At 38.9% G+C, this 16,758-nt stretch overlaps 2 long non-coding RNA genes across 4 annotated transcripts in view; both read right to left on the bottom strand.

The window, feature by feature from the left end:
• The window catches only part of LOC113959181, a 39,959-nt gene that overhangs the window by 17,111 nt on the left and 6,090 nt on the right, over window positions 1-16,758 (bottom strand). For 2 of the 3 annotated variants that reach the window (XR_003531727.1, XR_003531728.1), the window contains exons 2-3: window positions 8,808-8,845; window positions 2,421-2,538 (exon numbers count right to left, since the gene is read on the bottom strand). This is a non-coding gene — a long non-coding RNA (uncharacterized LOC113959181). Of the gene's footprint in view, window positions 1-385; window positions 1,038-2,420; window positions 2,539-8,807; window positions 8,846-16,758 lie in introns of those variants that run through there. The other variant, XR_003531726.1, reaches the window with a different exon arrangement.
• Window positions 8,867-13,171, bottom strand: LOC113959190. Its single transcript, XR_003531731.1, has 3 exons — window positions 13,031-13,171; window positions 9,344-9,488; window positions 8,867-8,967 (listed from the first exon to the last, which is right to left on the bottom strand). It is a non-coding gene; the product is annotated as an uncharacterized LOC113959190 (long non-coding RNA).

The following is a 16,758-nucleotide window of genomic DNA, read 5'->3' on the forward strand; positions in this document are numbered from 1 at the left end:
ATACTTCCTTAATTCTAACCATTATCAAGGCTCCAGTAATTGTGCCTATATCTTTTTTGGCAAGCTAATACAATCAACCCTGCTACTTCAGCTCATTGATTATCAGTATGGGAATATCATGTTCCGACGAAATTGTTAACCGTTAATAGGGCACAGTGCTGAAATATTAACCCATTTTGTCTCTCCAGGGCATTATAATCAACAGATTGAGTAGGACTTAAAATGTATGTGTGGAGAGTCTACAGTACATAGCACACCAAACTGTGACTTAAAACACACTCTGAAGAGATCCATTTTTTTCATATGCAATATGTAACTGGAATGAGAATTAGAGACAGAATGTTTACCGATCTCTCACATGAAGATGTAAAAAAGATGTCTACTACTGCACCATCAATTGTTTTATTCTGCTACTCTGGAAGAGATGTAAGTTATAAAGGAAATACCATAATGAACTTTCCATGTAGATGAGCTAAATTGAAAAGGAACTTCCACTAGAGTGTATTATGCAGATCGCCTTATTCATGTCTCTCATATGCTTCTGCACAAATACCAATCTTCTTGCTCTTAACTATCTTGCCACTTGCTACTTTAATCAGTAAAATAAATTCTAGTGTAATGCATGAACCTTTAGTGAGCTTCCACATTTCACCAATCATTATAGTAGCAGCTAGAAGAAAGGCCCTCTTTCGTTAAGAAAACCAAAATACACCACAGCACTCTTCCAGCTGCCAAAAGGTGCTAGTTATATCTCCAATATTGCCTATCTGTCATTAACTTTCTCTCTGGAAGGCCCATCCTAAGGTATAAGCCAGAATCAGAATACCTGATATGTTAGCTGCATAGTTTTGCTGATAGTTTTTGTTTTGTTTTAGAAGAGAGCTTCAGCCATCTCTGTGTACCTTTAGGCTGATTTTTGTCTGATTCTTTACAAAACGTGGATGAGGTGAACATCCTAGGGATGATAAACCAAAGATAAGATTTTATCTTTCTTGCCAGCTTCCATTTCTGCAAGTTACTGAGGCAGCCAGATAATCCTGCAAAAAATGAGGTAAATCATAAGGAACATCACAGTTTGAATGGGTTTTGTCTTTCATTTACCTGACAATGCCTTAGATATGTTCAAATGCCATTATTTCTGTAATCTCCATGACACACAGCTCTGATAATTAAAAGAGATTTCTTGCCCTTAACCTCTTGTTTTCACAGTGAGTGTGTTAACATGAAGCATTGCCCAATTGCTAAGTCTAGGTATTGATTATTTCAAGTTGTACATGGACTAATATAGTTTTCCTTGTGGACAGACTAATGTATTTGTCCACAACAAAGGACCAACAGATGTACATCTTTTCTTCAGAGCTCAGAGATTATTTTTTAGGAGGAAACTAGACAAAATGACTTGCACTGCTGTTAAGCAGTTTCTTTCTTTGTTTTCTTTCTTCTCCCACTGAGGGGACCAGTTATAACATAAAACTTCTATTTTTGCCACAAGAAAGGTAGGGATCCTATGCTTCAGCAGAGGAGGAAACACAAGCTTTGTAGAACAAAGAAAGCTTGTGCACTTTTTATTAAAAACTGCATTTTACAACTGAAACATAACCTGCAGATAAAACAGCTGATATGGCTATTTTGCTGGTTGTTAAAGGGTTTATACTACATTAAATTGACTCCCATGGGTTTAATTTTTCAGTGCTCTTACAACCACCAACCTTTCTTATTGAGAAGGTCAATAGGCACAATGTGAAGCCTTGTAAATCATTGCCTCGCTATTTTTGTAATATATAATGTGACCCTTTTCACACACCTTAAAATTATAAACCAGAGCACATACTGTATATCAAACAAATAAATCAGCTGCTATAAATACAGTCTTTCTTTTGGTTCTGGACAGATTAATTCTACTGCATTTCATATGTTTTAAATTGTTTTTGGCTTCACAGGCAAGATCTGTTTTTGTATTCAGAAAGTAAAGACCCTGGATTTAATCTATTTTAAAAGCTTAATAGAAACAAAGTGACCCTGAAAGCTTATTTTAAAATTATTCCACTAAAAGCCTTAACAAATATAAACATTAAATAAATTTAAAAAAATAATTAATAAAATCTGGTAAGCTGATAGAAACTTTTGAAGTGAAATTTTGAAAAGGAGAAAGAATAAGTGAGAATTAAGCTTAACAGTGACCTGATAACCTATTTAGTGCTCCAGGGATGCTTTTTTCCACAGGTGTATTCACTAGCCATGTTTCACAGGCAAACTGAAATTCTTGATGTGACAACTGGGAAAACTGACTCACTGAAGGATATGGTTTATAATGGAAAACTGTAGTGTTATGAGGAAAAAGTTGTTTTAACCAAGAGACTGTTTACTCAGCTACACAGAAAAGCAGGATATTTTTATTTCATATTCTTATGTGGTTTTACCTCATATTCTTCAAGCCTATTACCACCTGCATATCAGGTTCATGCTTACAATCTTCTGCATCAGTCAATAGTGAGAAATTGATGTCCTTGGTCTTAATCCTCACAGTTTCTGCCTCTGCTGTTGGAGGAAAAAGGACAGATCAGAGGCATGTGAATGGGAACATATGTAAGAAAGGCAAATTATTAGAATTAAGGTAACACAGCCTTTAAAAAAAAAGAGCTGCAAAAGCTCTGAGACCTGTGAGGTTTTGTGTTTCCACAGTGTCAACTCCACCCTGCAGAAGACTTTTCTCAAAATATCCCTCAGTCACAGTCTACAGTGAAGCGACCTTGGCGTTGGACACTGTCAGTATGGGTGGAGGAAAGGAGGCAATGTATTTGTTGCACATGTGCCTTTCACAATGCTAGCAAATTCCATGTTGTGGATCTGAACCAATGATGAGATGTCCCTTGAATTTCAGCTGTGTGAGTGTTGTACAAAGGCTTCATAACTATGTTCCTGTGATGACCTGATTATGCTGCTAACTGATTTTGCTGCAGAAGTTTAATATGAGAATTTGTCTGTTTCCTATTTACATTTTTATCTATTTCATTATGTCTTCATCACCTTATTGTCCTAATGACTCTTTTGTTCTTCCTTCCTTTATTTCATCTATCCCAGATTTTTATAGTATTCATTGTTAAACATTCGTGGTTCATGCTTACTGCAGTTTTCAAGGACTTGGAGAGACACTCTGACTGAAAGACCAGCAAGAATGTACTGCAGAACAAACATGAGGTTGTTAGACCAGCAATGAATGGTCTTACAGGGTCCAAGACAGCTGGGAAGTGCTGTTTATTGGTAAGATAGTCTTTTACCTAGCTCCATAAAAGAAATTAAATTCAGAGTACAATGCTTCTTGCATTGACTTGTATCCTTGTACAAGGCCAGGCAAAATTTGACATGACATAAAATACTTCCCCATGAGAAGAATTTGATATATCTATAGATCATGTCTAGGCTGACAGCCAAGGTGTGATCTGTACAATTCCCTGATATAGACTTGCATTATTTTTTTAGAGAACACCTTTTTTTGTATGTGGTAAGTTATAGCTGACACTGTTCTACAAAAAATTGTGTTCAAGTTATGCTGTAATCATAATTAGGGAAAAGGTACTGATTCTTCTTTGTGGTTCATTTGATGTAAGGGCCAAAAAAGTTTGAATTCAGTGATCTCTTGATCAAATCAGGTCTGCTTGCAGTTGATATTCTAACCATTTTAATTCATGAAAATAATCTGTATGCCTACACTTACTTTATTTCAGGCAGAAAAATCCCTTTGATTTGAACATCTAAGAGTTTTCCTCTTCCTTTTCCTCCACCTCTCCAGGGAACTTCCCCAAAAGAGTTGTCAGATGTGCCCTTCAATTCCTAGCCTTTTCTCTACAGTTCTTCCAAATATGTAAAGTAGACCTGGATCTCAATCTGATTCATGTCTGGTATTTTATCTCAGAACATGTTTACAGGCGGAAGCTGAGATACAAAATGCTGGGAGTCCCTGAGTTACAGCATGTAGTATAAATACGGAAAATATTTCCTCCCCTTTTTTTTTTTACATTCTAACATATGCATTTTGCACAAAAAAAAAAAAAAAGAGAAATAAAACTTACTTTACAGAATGCATACAGCTGAAAAATAAGGCATAACCCCAACTACTCTTGGTTCTCAATCTTATCTGAAAAATTCCTGAAATTTAAATGCAGATCTAATGATTTTAGGATAAAGCTCACCTTTTTTTACCTGTGTCAGTCTTATTAGACTTATTAGGCAACAGGCAGAACCTGATGAATGGGAAATTCCATCTGAATATGAGGAAGAATTTCTTTACTGTGCAGTGACCAGGCATTGGAACAGGTTGCCCATAGAAGTTGTGGAGTCTCCCTCACTGGAGATATTCAAGAGCCGTCTGGATGCAATTCTGTGCCAGGTGTTCAAAGATGACCCTGCTTGAGCAGGGAGGTTGGGCCAGATGATCCACTCTGATCCCTCTCAACCTGACCCATTCTGTGATTCCGTAATATAAACACTGCGATAGGAAATGGCCCTCCTGTGCCAATACCCACTTTAGCTGCAAAAACTGGGCTCAGTATCATCTTCTCTCTGTTCATTTTCTTTTCCTTAAGAACACTCCACTCCAAAACAAACAAAACCCAAACTCAAACTTAATTTTTGAGACCTTTTAAGCTTTTACTCCGAAAAAGTTAGTCCCTCATAGTTTGGTAAAAATATAGTACCTCAGTCAATGACATAACCTACTAATTTCAAATTTAAGATTAGTTGCGGGGGACTTGGATTAAAATGCATTTGTAAATGTTACTGTGATAGGGTACAATATAAAAAGAATTTTACACATTAGAGATTTACATGAGATTTTTGTGAAAATATTTGGCAGTGTCTTACCAGTATATCTAACACATTCCTGTAAGCCACAACATTTTAATTGTCACACAAGGAAAATAAAATACAAACATTAAATATGTGAACAGTTAGTACAGTGACGAAACCGCAGGTAAGATTTTTTGTAATCTAAAAAAGGAAAGTAAAGACTAGAAAATTCATTAATTAATTTGCCTTTATCAAATTTCCTTTAGAAATTTGTTTTATATAATGAAATATACATATTTCATATGATAGAAAAATATTTTACTGACAATGAAATATCCACAATCTCGCAATAAATACAGTCGTGTAAGTAGCTATGCTATAACTGCCTTAACTTCAAGATTCTTAGGTGTCAGTAATAATTACATGATGTATTCATTTATTTTTCTATGTTAAAGAATATGCAATTGAATTTGACTGACGTTAGCAAGCCTGAAAGCTTGTTTAAGCTTTCAAAATACTTCAAAATACTAAAATAATCAGGTTTTACAGCTTTTAAAATAGAATTTCAAGAACATTGGAGTTTTCCATTGAAAATAGGTGTTCTAATATATACAGTGATGTTACTAGACAATTATGTAATTTAAAATGTAGTTCAGTATCTGAACTAACCTGCCCTCTCTAATCCATGATTCAAACGATGTTGAATGTTAAAAGATTTTCATTAGTTGAAGCAATGTCATATTGATTGAGTGTAGTAGTCTTTTGGGAAATTTGTCAGATGTTTAATCAAAACGGGAGCTCCCAAGGGCACAGGAAGTTCCTGTTCTACCCTGTTGGTTGTGGAGGCCATGGCAAGATCTCTTCATTGATCCTGGCAATCATTCACAATGTGCATTGTATGTGGGTGTTTGAAATGGTATAGTGCTGAAAAAGTCCTTATTACTCATGCTTGGATTTCAGCTCCAGGGTTTTACAGGTATCAGTGGTTTGGAGCACAAAGCAGCTGTGGCAAGCTGGAGGGCCTAGAGAATTGCAGAGGTGGGTCTCTTTCTCCTCCTCCTTGAACCCCCTTTTGTCTCCCTCACTTTCTATTGCTTGCACTCCTAAAGATATACATGGCACACTGAAAGAATGCTTGGAAGGTTCTGTAACATTGTACTTTCTCATCTTATTAGGAAATTGGCTTTCCTATGGACTTCTGTGAAGATTAAAGCTCCTCCCTCCCTCTGTCATTTACCATTTTTAGGGTATCTGGTGGGCCCATCAGACCTTTTGCTTTATTGAATTCTGTACAGTGTCAAAATGACATGTCACAGTGAGATGTGATACAGCAGTGTTCACAGTGACCCTCTGTGCGGAGCACAGGGAGGAGAGACCAGCAGACCTGTACCAGAGGCAGCCTGGTTATTCTGGGCTGCACAAGTGCCATCTGTTAAGGTGGTTTCCCTATCTTGTCTCCGAGAAGATTCAAATCAGTGATGGATAACTTCATGCCACATAGTATTCAGGGACAGATCTATGCATTCCGATAGCCTTCTCAAAAGCAATTTTTATTTCATTTATTTTTAGATTCATCGAAGGTGCCCTGGTGACTTACTTCGGTGCAATTTAATAAAATGCACAAAGTTCTGTCTCCTTTTAAAGGCAAAAGACTGAAAGATAATTGGAATGAGATCCTTCCCAACTCCCCTCACCATCTCAGAGAAAGGAAGCATCCCACATCCCACTGGCTGGAAAGGCACCTGAATTTAGGTTGCTTCCAAGAACGTGGAGGCTTCTTTCTTTAGAGGACCCACAGAAATACAAGGATTGCTAGCGCCAGCACTCAATATGACCCCAGTTGCCATGGACAATCACGAGGTAAAAAGCGGAATCCCGGACAGCCAGGCCCCAGGCTATATTTGCCTTTATCGTGAATAGAGGCAACACTTCCCCATGCCAGTCCAGCGTAAATAAGAAGCCAAAGTGTTTGGTGAAAAGTTGACTTCATATGTTCAGCTGAATTGTGGCAGATACCATCAGGACAGTGCCATTAGGATGTAGGTCCCTGGAAGTTAGGGCAGCCCCTGGGAAAACCAATACCAAGGGACCCTTGGCTCAAGGGCTGTTCTGCATGCCCTTGGTCAGCAGTTAAAGTAGTGGGCTTACTGCTCCTGACTCATTCAGACATCCCCTCCAGGAAATTTTAAGAGTCTAATTTAAAACAAAAGGCTTGAATTTGAGTGCCTAAAATGTGAATCGGGAAATGTTGGTTTTCAGAGATGCTGAACATCTGCAGCCTCTGCTGAGCTCAAAAGGTACAAAGGGCGGCAGCCAAATGCTGATCTGCAGAAGAATATTATATTTGAAGCCCAGCTACTCACTTACTGCACTAGACTTGGATTTGGATGCTTCACTTAGGGAACCAGTAAATCATTATGGCCTTTGACATTGAATTTTGTGTTTCAGTTTTATATTCCATGAGGCAATAATAAAATTTACCTACACTATTTTGAATCAGGAAAAAGCTATCAAATGCATCATGAGCTGCATCATTGCATAATTGTACATTTTTGTTGTGATTATGTAATAAAAAATAATATACCATGCAATTAAATCTTTAAAATCCCTGTGATACAAATTTCTTTTTTTTTGTAGGTAAGCTGTTGTCACAGCTTATATGCATATGCTTATATGCATATGTTTAGCAAAATGCCCTTGAGAAATAAAATAGCATGTGAAACTCATTTTTTATTTTGTAGTAAACTTCATAACACTTTCTCAAATTCCATCCATCTGATGGATTTCCAGTTTATTTATGTTTGAGAAATAACCTTATAACCTACATGTGACAGTTGTTTGGGTTTTATTAAGTGCCCTGCTCACTGGTTGCCTTGTAGCATTACTCACAGATAATTGTTTGCTACTACAGAAAGCCAAGAAAAATTATTATTCTGTATTTAACTATGGTGTCTTCCTTTAGCCCCATGTGACTTAGAAGCATCTTGCACCAGGATGGTTTTGCTTTTAAATTGGAAAAACAAAACTGTTTTTTGGTTTTTCTTCTGTAGTTGGATCTGGTATTCAGTGCTTTGGAACAGGCAGCTTTCTTTTCTGAAAACAGTTTGCCAGCCCTTTAATTGGCTTCTCTTTAAAGGAGTATTTCTGTGTAGAAGCTGCCACCTCTATGAAGAATGAGGAGACAAATTGATTTCCATGTAGAGTTCAAGGAAAGCTGTCAGAAAAGAAGGAAACACATTGCTGGCGTTAGCCCTCTAAAGAATTCCTCTGCTGGGAATCAGGGAAATAACTAAACCTAAATGAATTTACTAATAAGGTTAATTTAAAAATTATTCTAAAGGGTTGTTATTACTATTATTATGAGAGAGGTTTATTATAACTTTTCCTATTTTCAATCTCAAATGCCAGCAGTAATGACATTTTCCATGAGAATGATATTCATTATAGCGCCCTAGGGCTGTGCACTCTCCTCACCTTTTTATCTCTGACTCTCTCTGCTGGTTTTAATTCAGCATAAGGTACAATACAAATGTCCTTTCATGGGACACAAGCCATTGCACACATGCCAGCTTTTATGAAAGCAATTGAGAGTCTGCATGTGAAAATGCACCTTTGGCTAAAATAGTGTCCACAGCAATGGAACTGCCAGATGTTTCATAGACACCACTGATGTAAGAATACCGGAAAAGATAATGCTCCACATCACAAATGGGAGCTTTGGCTGAAGGCAAAATGAAGAGAACAATTAGTATTCCCAGCATAATGGGACAAAACAAATGCTGCAATAGGTGTTCCATATTATTAAAAGGTATTGTGATAAGGGTTCTTCTGCAAACACAAAGGCAGAATTATGCAGAGCAAGGTTTTAATCTCAATTATTTTTCATGCCTTTTATTGACAAATAGCTAATGAAAATTACATTTTCACTGTATCTTATCAAGCATTGCTAATGAAAAGCCCCACTGTTTTGCACATATGTTGGTTGCATCATTTCATAAAATTTTCAGCCGCGTATGACTTACCAAATAAAGTTGTCGCTCAGGCCTTATTTCCTGTCCATCTGCAACGAATCAAAATGGACACTGAATTAATGCTGATTATTGTCTGTGTTTGATGAGGTCTCTTCAAGATCTTTGTTCTGCCATCTTTAATGCACTCTGCTTGAGGGACTTCTCTGATTTCCTGTTGTTACCAGGAAAAGATGAGATATTACAAATGTGTCCCTGGTCTCATCTAATTTATACCTGTGAGAATTTTTTGCAGGAGTGAATAGAAATTAAAAAATTGGGGAGATTCATCATTACTTTACAAGACTCCTAGTCAGAAGGGCTTGCAAATGTAGAAAAATACATATTGTTTTTTCTGTGTCTTTAATAGTAAAACTGAAGTGTTAGTATTTTAAGTAGTTGTCATAGGCTCAGGAAACAAAGAAAAATTTAACCTTAAAGCACTGAGATGAGTGCAGAAAGACATACTAATTGCAGTACAGTATTTACAACTTTGCAGATTAGTATCTGCATTTCCATTCTACAACAGAGAAATTGCAATCTGATCTCACACTTTTCTTCTGGATGGGTCCAAGAGCTGAGTTATTGCATAACCCTTCACCTGGATTTTGTAGGACAAGGCTGGCACAGGAGCATGTTCAAGGATAAGGCTCAGCAGAGCCCAGAGGTATTTCCCTGATGTGCACTCCAAAGCACCTCCACCTCAGAGAAGGTCAGGGTTAAGAGGCATCCTGTCTTTTGCACACCTATTGGTCAAGTTAGACAAGTCCCTACACATTGTTTTATATTTCCTGAATGCCAGTAATACTCGGCCACATGTTGGTTGCCTGTGGAGAGGTGAGACCTGTCAGCATCATATGGGAAAATAGCCTGGGGGCCAGTATTTAGCCTGCTGCCAATCCTAAATCCTTTTTGGGCTCCACCCTCTGTCTCTATTTTTTTATCCTCCTGTACCACCCCACATCAAATATCACAGGTCATTTTTAGATGATTTTTTTCTGGTTTTTTTGGTTTTGTTTTTTTTTTTTTTAAAGTATCTTTCTTCTCCTCCAACTCTATGACTTTCCTGCATAACATTTGCCCTGGGTAGGTGAATTTCTTCTCTCCTATCTCCTTCTCATTTACCACACAGAGTATCAGAGCTGATTGTTACTGGGGTCTGAAAACAACCTGAAACAGAACAAGAAACCATTAACACTCTTCAAGGAAAAGTTATATGCAGGGAACCAGGATGCTCTGTTCTGTTTCAGTAAAATGAGGTATCACCAATGATGAGGTGGCTATAAATGAGCTCATGGTGCCATGCCATTATTCCCATCTCCCCTGCACACTCATGATGAAGTACAAGGTCTGTCCTAGGCCACACCATTTTCAAACATGCTAAAAGCGTAGTGAAATAAGCACAGAATTCCTATTGCTCTGCACGGTTGTGATTAGATATAGCTGCAGTATTAGATTATTTTAGTTTTATTTGGAGAGAATGCAATAGGAATCACAACTTTAGCTGTATTCTGGAGTGTAGGTAATCTCAACTAATAATAAAAATATTTAATGAACATAGGTCTTCTTGTTGGATAATATACACAAGGGGATTGTTAACCATCCTGAGTTTTGCCTCAAGTTATGTAAGGGCCTTGCAGAAGTGTCGTGGGTTAAAAAAGGGTTTCCCCTGGAGCTGGAAAATGGATAACTCCAGAGGGTGGTGTTCTTGGTGTTGACCCAATCAGCATCCCTGCAAAATTAAACATATCACAATAGACCAGTAGAGATTACGCAGTTGGAAGAGAGGTAGCCATGTTTTGAGACCACGAGGAGAGAGGGGCCAGGGAGCCCCGCTGGGGGCCAAGACCCCCCAGCCCCTGGCTGGGGTTGTGGAGACTTGGAACAGTGTTAAACTGGGCCGAGTACTGTGGCCAAGAAAGTTGGGGGAAGTTTCTTTGGTATGAGTGGACAGCCAGGGACACTGAAGTGGCAGCATAAGCAGTACTGAGTAGAGAGCTGTGGCTGAAAGCCAATAAGATAAGAGGGAAGCAGCAAAGACGGCATGGAGCCAAGCTGAGAGACACAGAGCTCTCCGATGGAGAGAGAGAGAGAGGACCAAGCTTAGTAGAGACTGTTCGGGGTGAGACTTGGTTTTATTTCCCCAAACCCTTGAGACCCCTTTTGGAAGGAGGGGATGGACTTCCATTTGAAGGGAGTTTTGAAATGCAGAGATGTCCTGGAGCTGGACCAGGATGGCCAGAAGGAATGCGAGGGAAGTCATCTTCCTTTCCCCCCGCCCTTTGCCATGTTGGCAGTTTGAGAAAGAGCAAAGGAGCTCTGGTAGAATGCTTGGGGCAAAAACTGAACTGAGAACCCCTAAATGTTCTGACCCCAGGGAGGAGGGGTGGAAATCCCCAGAGGAATCTCCCGAGAGTCTGTCCCCGGGGACTGGAAACCTTTCACAGAATGGAGGATTAAAGACTTTGAGCTTTAACCTGTGTATCTCGTGAATGTTGACTGTGGTGATAACAAGTGGTTTCTCTCAAAGCCCATAGATGAGACCTTTGGTTAGAGCCGAAGAACCAAGAGGGGTGAGCAATAGCCCCTGTGTTGTAGTAAAGAAAGAGAGATTTTCCAGCTATCACAACTCCAGCTACGACTGCTGCCTTGAAGAGGAGAGACACTGCTGCCCTGAGAGTGGAAAAGATCTTTTCTTCTTTCCTTCTGAACTTTTATTGGAGGGAAAGGAGGGACTTGATCTAATGTAAATATATTGCTTTACCATAGGAAAGATAGTTAGAATTGTTGTATATAATGTATTATAGTATTTATTGTGTAGCAATAAATTTGATATAATTTCAATAATGCTAGTAGATGTGTTATGTCTGGAAAAACCCTCTCACACTGAAGCAAATTGTGGGAGGGGGCTTGGAAATTTGGAAATTGGATTTTTTAAAAGTCTCAAACCATGACAAGAAGATATTAATTTTGAATGTTAATGTTTGTATCATCAGATGTTCTTATTTACACATTGCAAACTACATTAATATAGTTTCTATGTGTTTCCTGCGTTAAACATACAATCCTCTTACTTCCACTAGTGAAGCCATCTTCATAAGTGTTGAATGGTCACTTTTATTCAAAGTTCATAACTAGTCACTGTTTTTTTGGGGAAATCTGACTACGTTCAACATACTGTGATGTTGATGAGTCCTGTGGCAGCAATGGAGGTAAAGTGAGCCATCTTCTCACTTCAGATGAATGTCCTCCCCAAAGACCTTCAGGAGAACAAGGCCAGGACTCCTCAGGACTCATTATATGAGAGACATTGGGTTGAAGGGCTGGCTGAAGCAAGAGAGAAGCACTGAGCACTGCTCTTCAGTCACTGGAAGCGGAGCTCAGTAAAGAAGCATGTTTTAGAAGCCTGGGCAAATTCTGTGTGTAGATGTTGGCCACTCCCTATGGTTGCTTTTTTCATATCTTCCTGAAGTAAAAAACTGTAGTTCCAGAGTATGTCCATATGGCCAGCTTTGTTGACTCAATCAAAGGGACCAAAATCCCTTAGTTACTGCACTGTATGCCTGGAAATTAATCCACAGCCTCTGAATCAGAACAAACTACACAGGTCTGTCGAGAAGCAAACCTGGACACAGATCAGAGGATAATGTGTGCCAGAGTTCTCACCCCAACAAGCACACACAGATGTGTACAAATGCAAACTGATAGGCAACACTGAACTGGGGACTAATATGGACATATTTTGGAGGGAATTACTCTGAAGTTTGTCAGTGAATGAGACATTGGCCCCAAGGGTGAAAGGTTTAGGAAAAGGCAACCAGGAACAAACCAGTGCTACAGTCCATTAAAGCAGAGGACACAGGGAATGAGGAACTGAATCCCCTGACTAGTGAGGGAGTTCTGCCCAGGCTTCAGGTCTGCATGCGTATGCACAACGTGAAAGGACGCCAACAATGCAGCAACACAACTTTTAAAAAGGAGCCTTTTGCAAGAAGTTAAAGAAGCTATGGACTACATGACTTTCACGGGCTGTCTCATAACAAAGCAACCTGTCCAGCTAAATTGGAAATAACTATCTGGTGGACCATGTAGCTGCTTAATAAAACATGCAATGGCCAAGAATGCCACACTTCTGATCCATTCTTGCTATTGCCTTAACCTTTTCAAGTGGTGCTTGTTTATTGCTCTTAATACAACTACCTGCATAAGAAACAGTGACTGGTAACACAGTGTCTTACCTTAATTTATACCTCTTCAATTGCATCCCCTAGAAGCTCTAAACATAGTCTGGAGATGCCTGCTCTCAGCAAATAAAACAAGATCCATGCATGATTTGATTTTCATGCAGTCTCTGAGATAGAACTTGATTTATGTTTGATGTAGTTCTCACAAAAAAAAAACAAACAAACAAGAGAAAATTAGTATACAGCAAAATGCAGGCACACAGAGAGCTGGACACTGTTTAGATTTAATGTTTGCCTGTTTCTGATTTATTAACCTAGTACAGATGCACCTGTTTCTTTTCAGCAGTGCCCTATTCTCTCTCCAGTTTTCCACTTGCACTGCCAGAGGCACAACAAGAATAGCTGGCTTGCCAAAATGTGCACAGTACCTGCTGGCTGGGGAAGGATGAGGACCTAAAGAGGTCACAGTCTCATTTAAACACAGGGATATTCCTGCATCCTATAGCAGCAACTAAACCCATCACACTTTATTTCAACACAGTGTTTTAGCAGAAGAGCAGATAAAAAATTGCAGTTGATGAAGAAGACGAGGAATCATAAGACACTAATTCTTCATAGTTCTTCTATGGGTTCCCTGGGTAACCTCAGTGAAGTCACATGGACCATGGTTTTCAACCCTGCATTTGTGAAGTTTTGTAAAGTTCGGCTTTACACTTGACCCTACACTGGGTCTTAAGCATTCAACACGTGCAGCTCAGCACTCCACAGCCCTATCAATGGATAAGGATAACGTATGAGTAGGCAACACACTCCATCCCATCATTCACACAAACACATTCTGTTGCTGAGGGCTACTTGCAAACAGAATTAAAAGACTATTTCTCCTGGCAAGGAGCAATATGACAGCTGAGCTACAGAGCAAATTATTTCTCTTTGTGTAGTTACTAATCACCAGGTCAGGGATCTCTCCTTTACATCTAACAACTGTGTGCTCACTGAAAACCAACAAGCTAAACCCAAGCTCTTGTAAGATTTTATTTTAATGAATCCCCTCCCTCCAGTGCATCTGAAATTCAGCTGAAATTGTCAGCTTCCCTAGTTTCAGATCTGAACAACAAGGTTTGACATGGCTTAATGCCCATAAACAATCAAAATAAAAAATGTTTTTCTGTTTTAAAGTGTTGCACAGCTTGTGAGGAGACTTTCTGGAGATGGACTGTATCCCCAGACACCATGTCTGAGGATGAAGGAACATGTGAGAAAAGCAAATCAGAGGCACTAAACATTTTAAGGGATTTCATTCAGCTAATATCCTTCCAATGTTTCAAATAGCAGCAAGAACTTCTGTGCATTGGCCAGGGTCTTGTGGGGCAGAGGCAATCCCATGGCCACCTTACCTCAGGGGGAGCCAGGGCTACTGAACCCCCAGCTGCCATCCTCCTTGTAACTCCTTCCACTTTCTCAAGGCTGCTGAGCAGCATCTGCCTCCTGCACCAAATAAAAGAGACACAGGCAGTGTTGACTGCGAGCAATGCAAGGCAACAGTGCTTTGTGCAAGAACACATGCTTTGTGCTTCACAGGCATTGCTCATGCTGATGAAATTGTAATTCTTTCTGAGTGGGGATATGATCAGTAAGTAAACTTACTGCAAGAATCAGTTTAAATATTTAGTTACTTTGGTTATTGAAATAAGAACTCTGAACAATTTCTGAACCTACATAATATCCTTGTGGGAGAAAATTCTCAGTCTCTGGAATATATGGATGTTCTGTTCTGTTGCGGAATAAATACAACTTTCCTCTAACATTTTAACTAAAGATTTTCTGAAAAATAACAGAATAAACCATATTAAAAAACCTTTACCCCAGGCTACTATAATGAAGAAAAAGTGTTCCAAATGTGAACTAATGAAGTACAAAGTAATGAATATTTAATTTGTATAATTTACCAAAGTGCAGTTAGGAATCCAAGTGACATTCTTTACGAACAAAGTGTTCATTAGGCCTTTAGTGTAGCTTGCATGCAATCAGTAATTTTTTCCCCCATATTACTATTACTGTGGTATTACACAAAGGTGAATGAACACCTCATGAGAGTGTCTAGAAGGTTCAAAGGAAAAAAAAGGAAACGAGGAAGGTAGTGGTGTCTATTAAATTTAAATAAGCTACCTGTTTACAGTGAAAAAGATAAAAGAGTAAGCACAGCAGAAGAGCAACTGAGAAAAGGAATAGAAAAGGTAATTGAGTTTTACATTATGGGCTTCTTCACTTGGTAGTGTGAATATTATTGAATTAGCTCTATTACTATAAAGATTACACAAAAGCAGAACAGTGTGAAGGCTTGGTATGAAACTTTAACAATATCAATGGAGGTGAGATAAGTGCTACCAAAACTGTGCACAGGAATGTATCAGAGAAAGAATATAGTGGGATTTTTTTTTTAATAGAACTGAACTATGATGTGATGTGAATTTTAATAGGAGGACACAGAAAAATGAAAATGGGAACAGCTAAAAAAGTCCATGCACAAAGGGAAGGATTTCACAGCCACAACCTGCACAGTAAATATCAAGAGGTGAAATATTTGTATTGAAGAGAATGTCCTTCATACCATAGCTTTATTTAACAGACTATCCCTTGACACATCCTCTCTGTCTCTAGCTTAAAAAGTTGACTCTGGTACAAGGTCATATATTTACCTGAAATATGGATTTCACATTGTTTCATAGATTCTAAGTGAGAATTAAAGGTCAGCAGATTTAAATTACTGAATGTGGATCTAAAACCTGTACTTTTTTTTTGACTGTAGAAGACTGAATCGAAGTGGCGCTGCATTGTTTCACTCTCTTTTCCAACTTTTCCTTCTTCACTGCAACCCAAATTTATATCTGCTCCTTATACATTATTTACTTAGCTACTGACACAGATTTTTCTGTAAAGCACCTCCATAGGGTGTTTAAGTAACCTCTAAAATCATAGCATAACACACTTACTATTTCACACTTTTCTTCCAGAAGGTACTATGGATATTCTGTAAAAATAACTGACTTAAAATCAGGCTGCTTTTTCATTAAGTCATGGAAACGGAAGAGTGGGGCTGCTGCACAGGAGTGCTTACTCTGGCACCAGGGATCCTGATTAACCATAAGAAATACTAGTGCCTCAGGCTGGCAAGAAAGTCTAATCAGGTATTAAAAGAACATTATTTTGACAAATTATACATTCCAGGAGTGTATATAGGCAGCATGCTGTGTTCTGCATTTTGTCTTCCCCATCTCTGAATGAAAGAGTGAATTGCCCTTGCCACGGGTCACCCCCACTATTCCCGCACCTTCCTCAGCACTGTAAGTTAGCAATGCAGCCCAACGGAAGGAGTTTTGGACAGCTGGCAAGCAGAGTCCAGGGGGATTTCCTGCCTATTTGATGTAACTCCTGTCCACCCGAACACGGAGCAGGCAGGTAGTAGCAGGTTCCCGGTAGCCTCCCGGGAGCTCGGCCCTGGCTACTTCAGGTGTCAGCAATGGAAGTGCCCAGCAGGGTACCCTCCATTTAGCAAGCTGTTTGCAGAACAGGGAAACGCAGCATGGAAATATGCGAATGATGATCCATGAGAGACTATGACAGAGAGTGAAGCAATTAAAAAAGCGAAATTAGAGAAGAGATGCAACCTACTATCTAAACACAAAAAGTGATAGGACTTGAACATAACTGTATATGAATGGACAATTTTCATGTTTCCACACAGATATCACAGAATCAGAATCACAGAATCAACTAGGTTG

The sequence above is a fragment of the Corapipo altera genome, unplaced genomic scaffold, assembly GCF_003945725.1.
Source record: "Corapipo altera isolate COAL_440 unplaced genomic scaffold, ASM394572v1 1, whole genome shotgun sequence".
NCBI classification, from domain to species: domain Eukaryota; kingdom Metazoa; phylum Chordata; class Aves; order Passeriformes; family Pipridae; genus Corapipo; species Corapipo altera.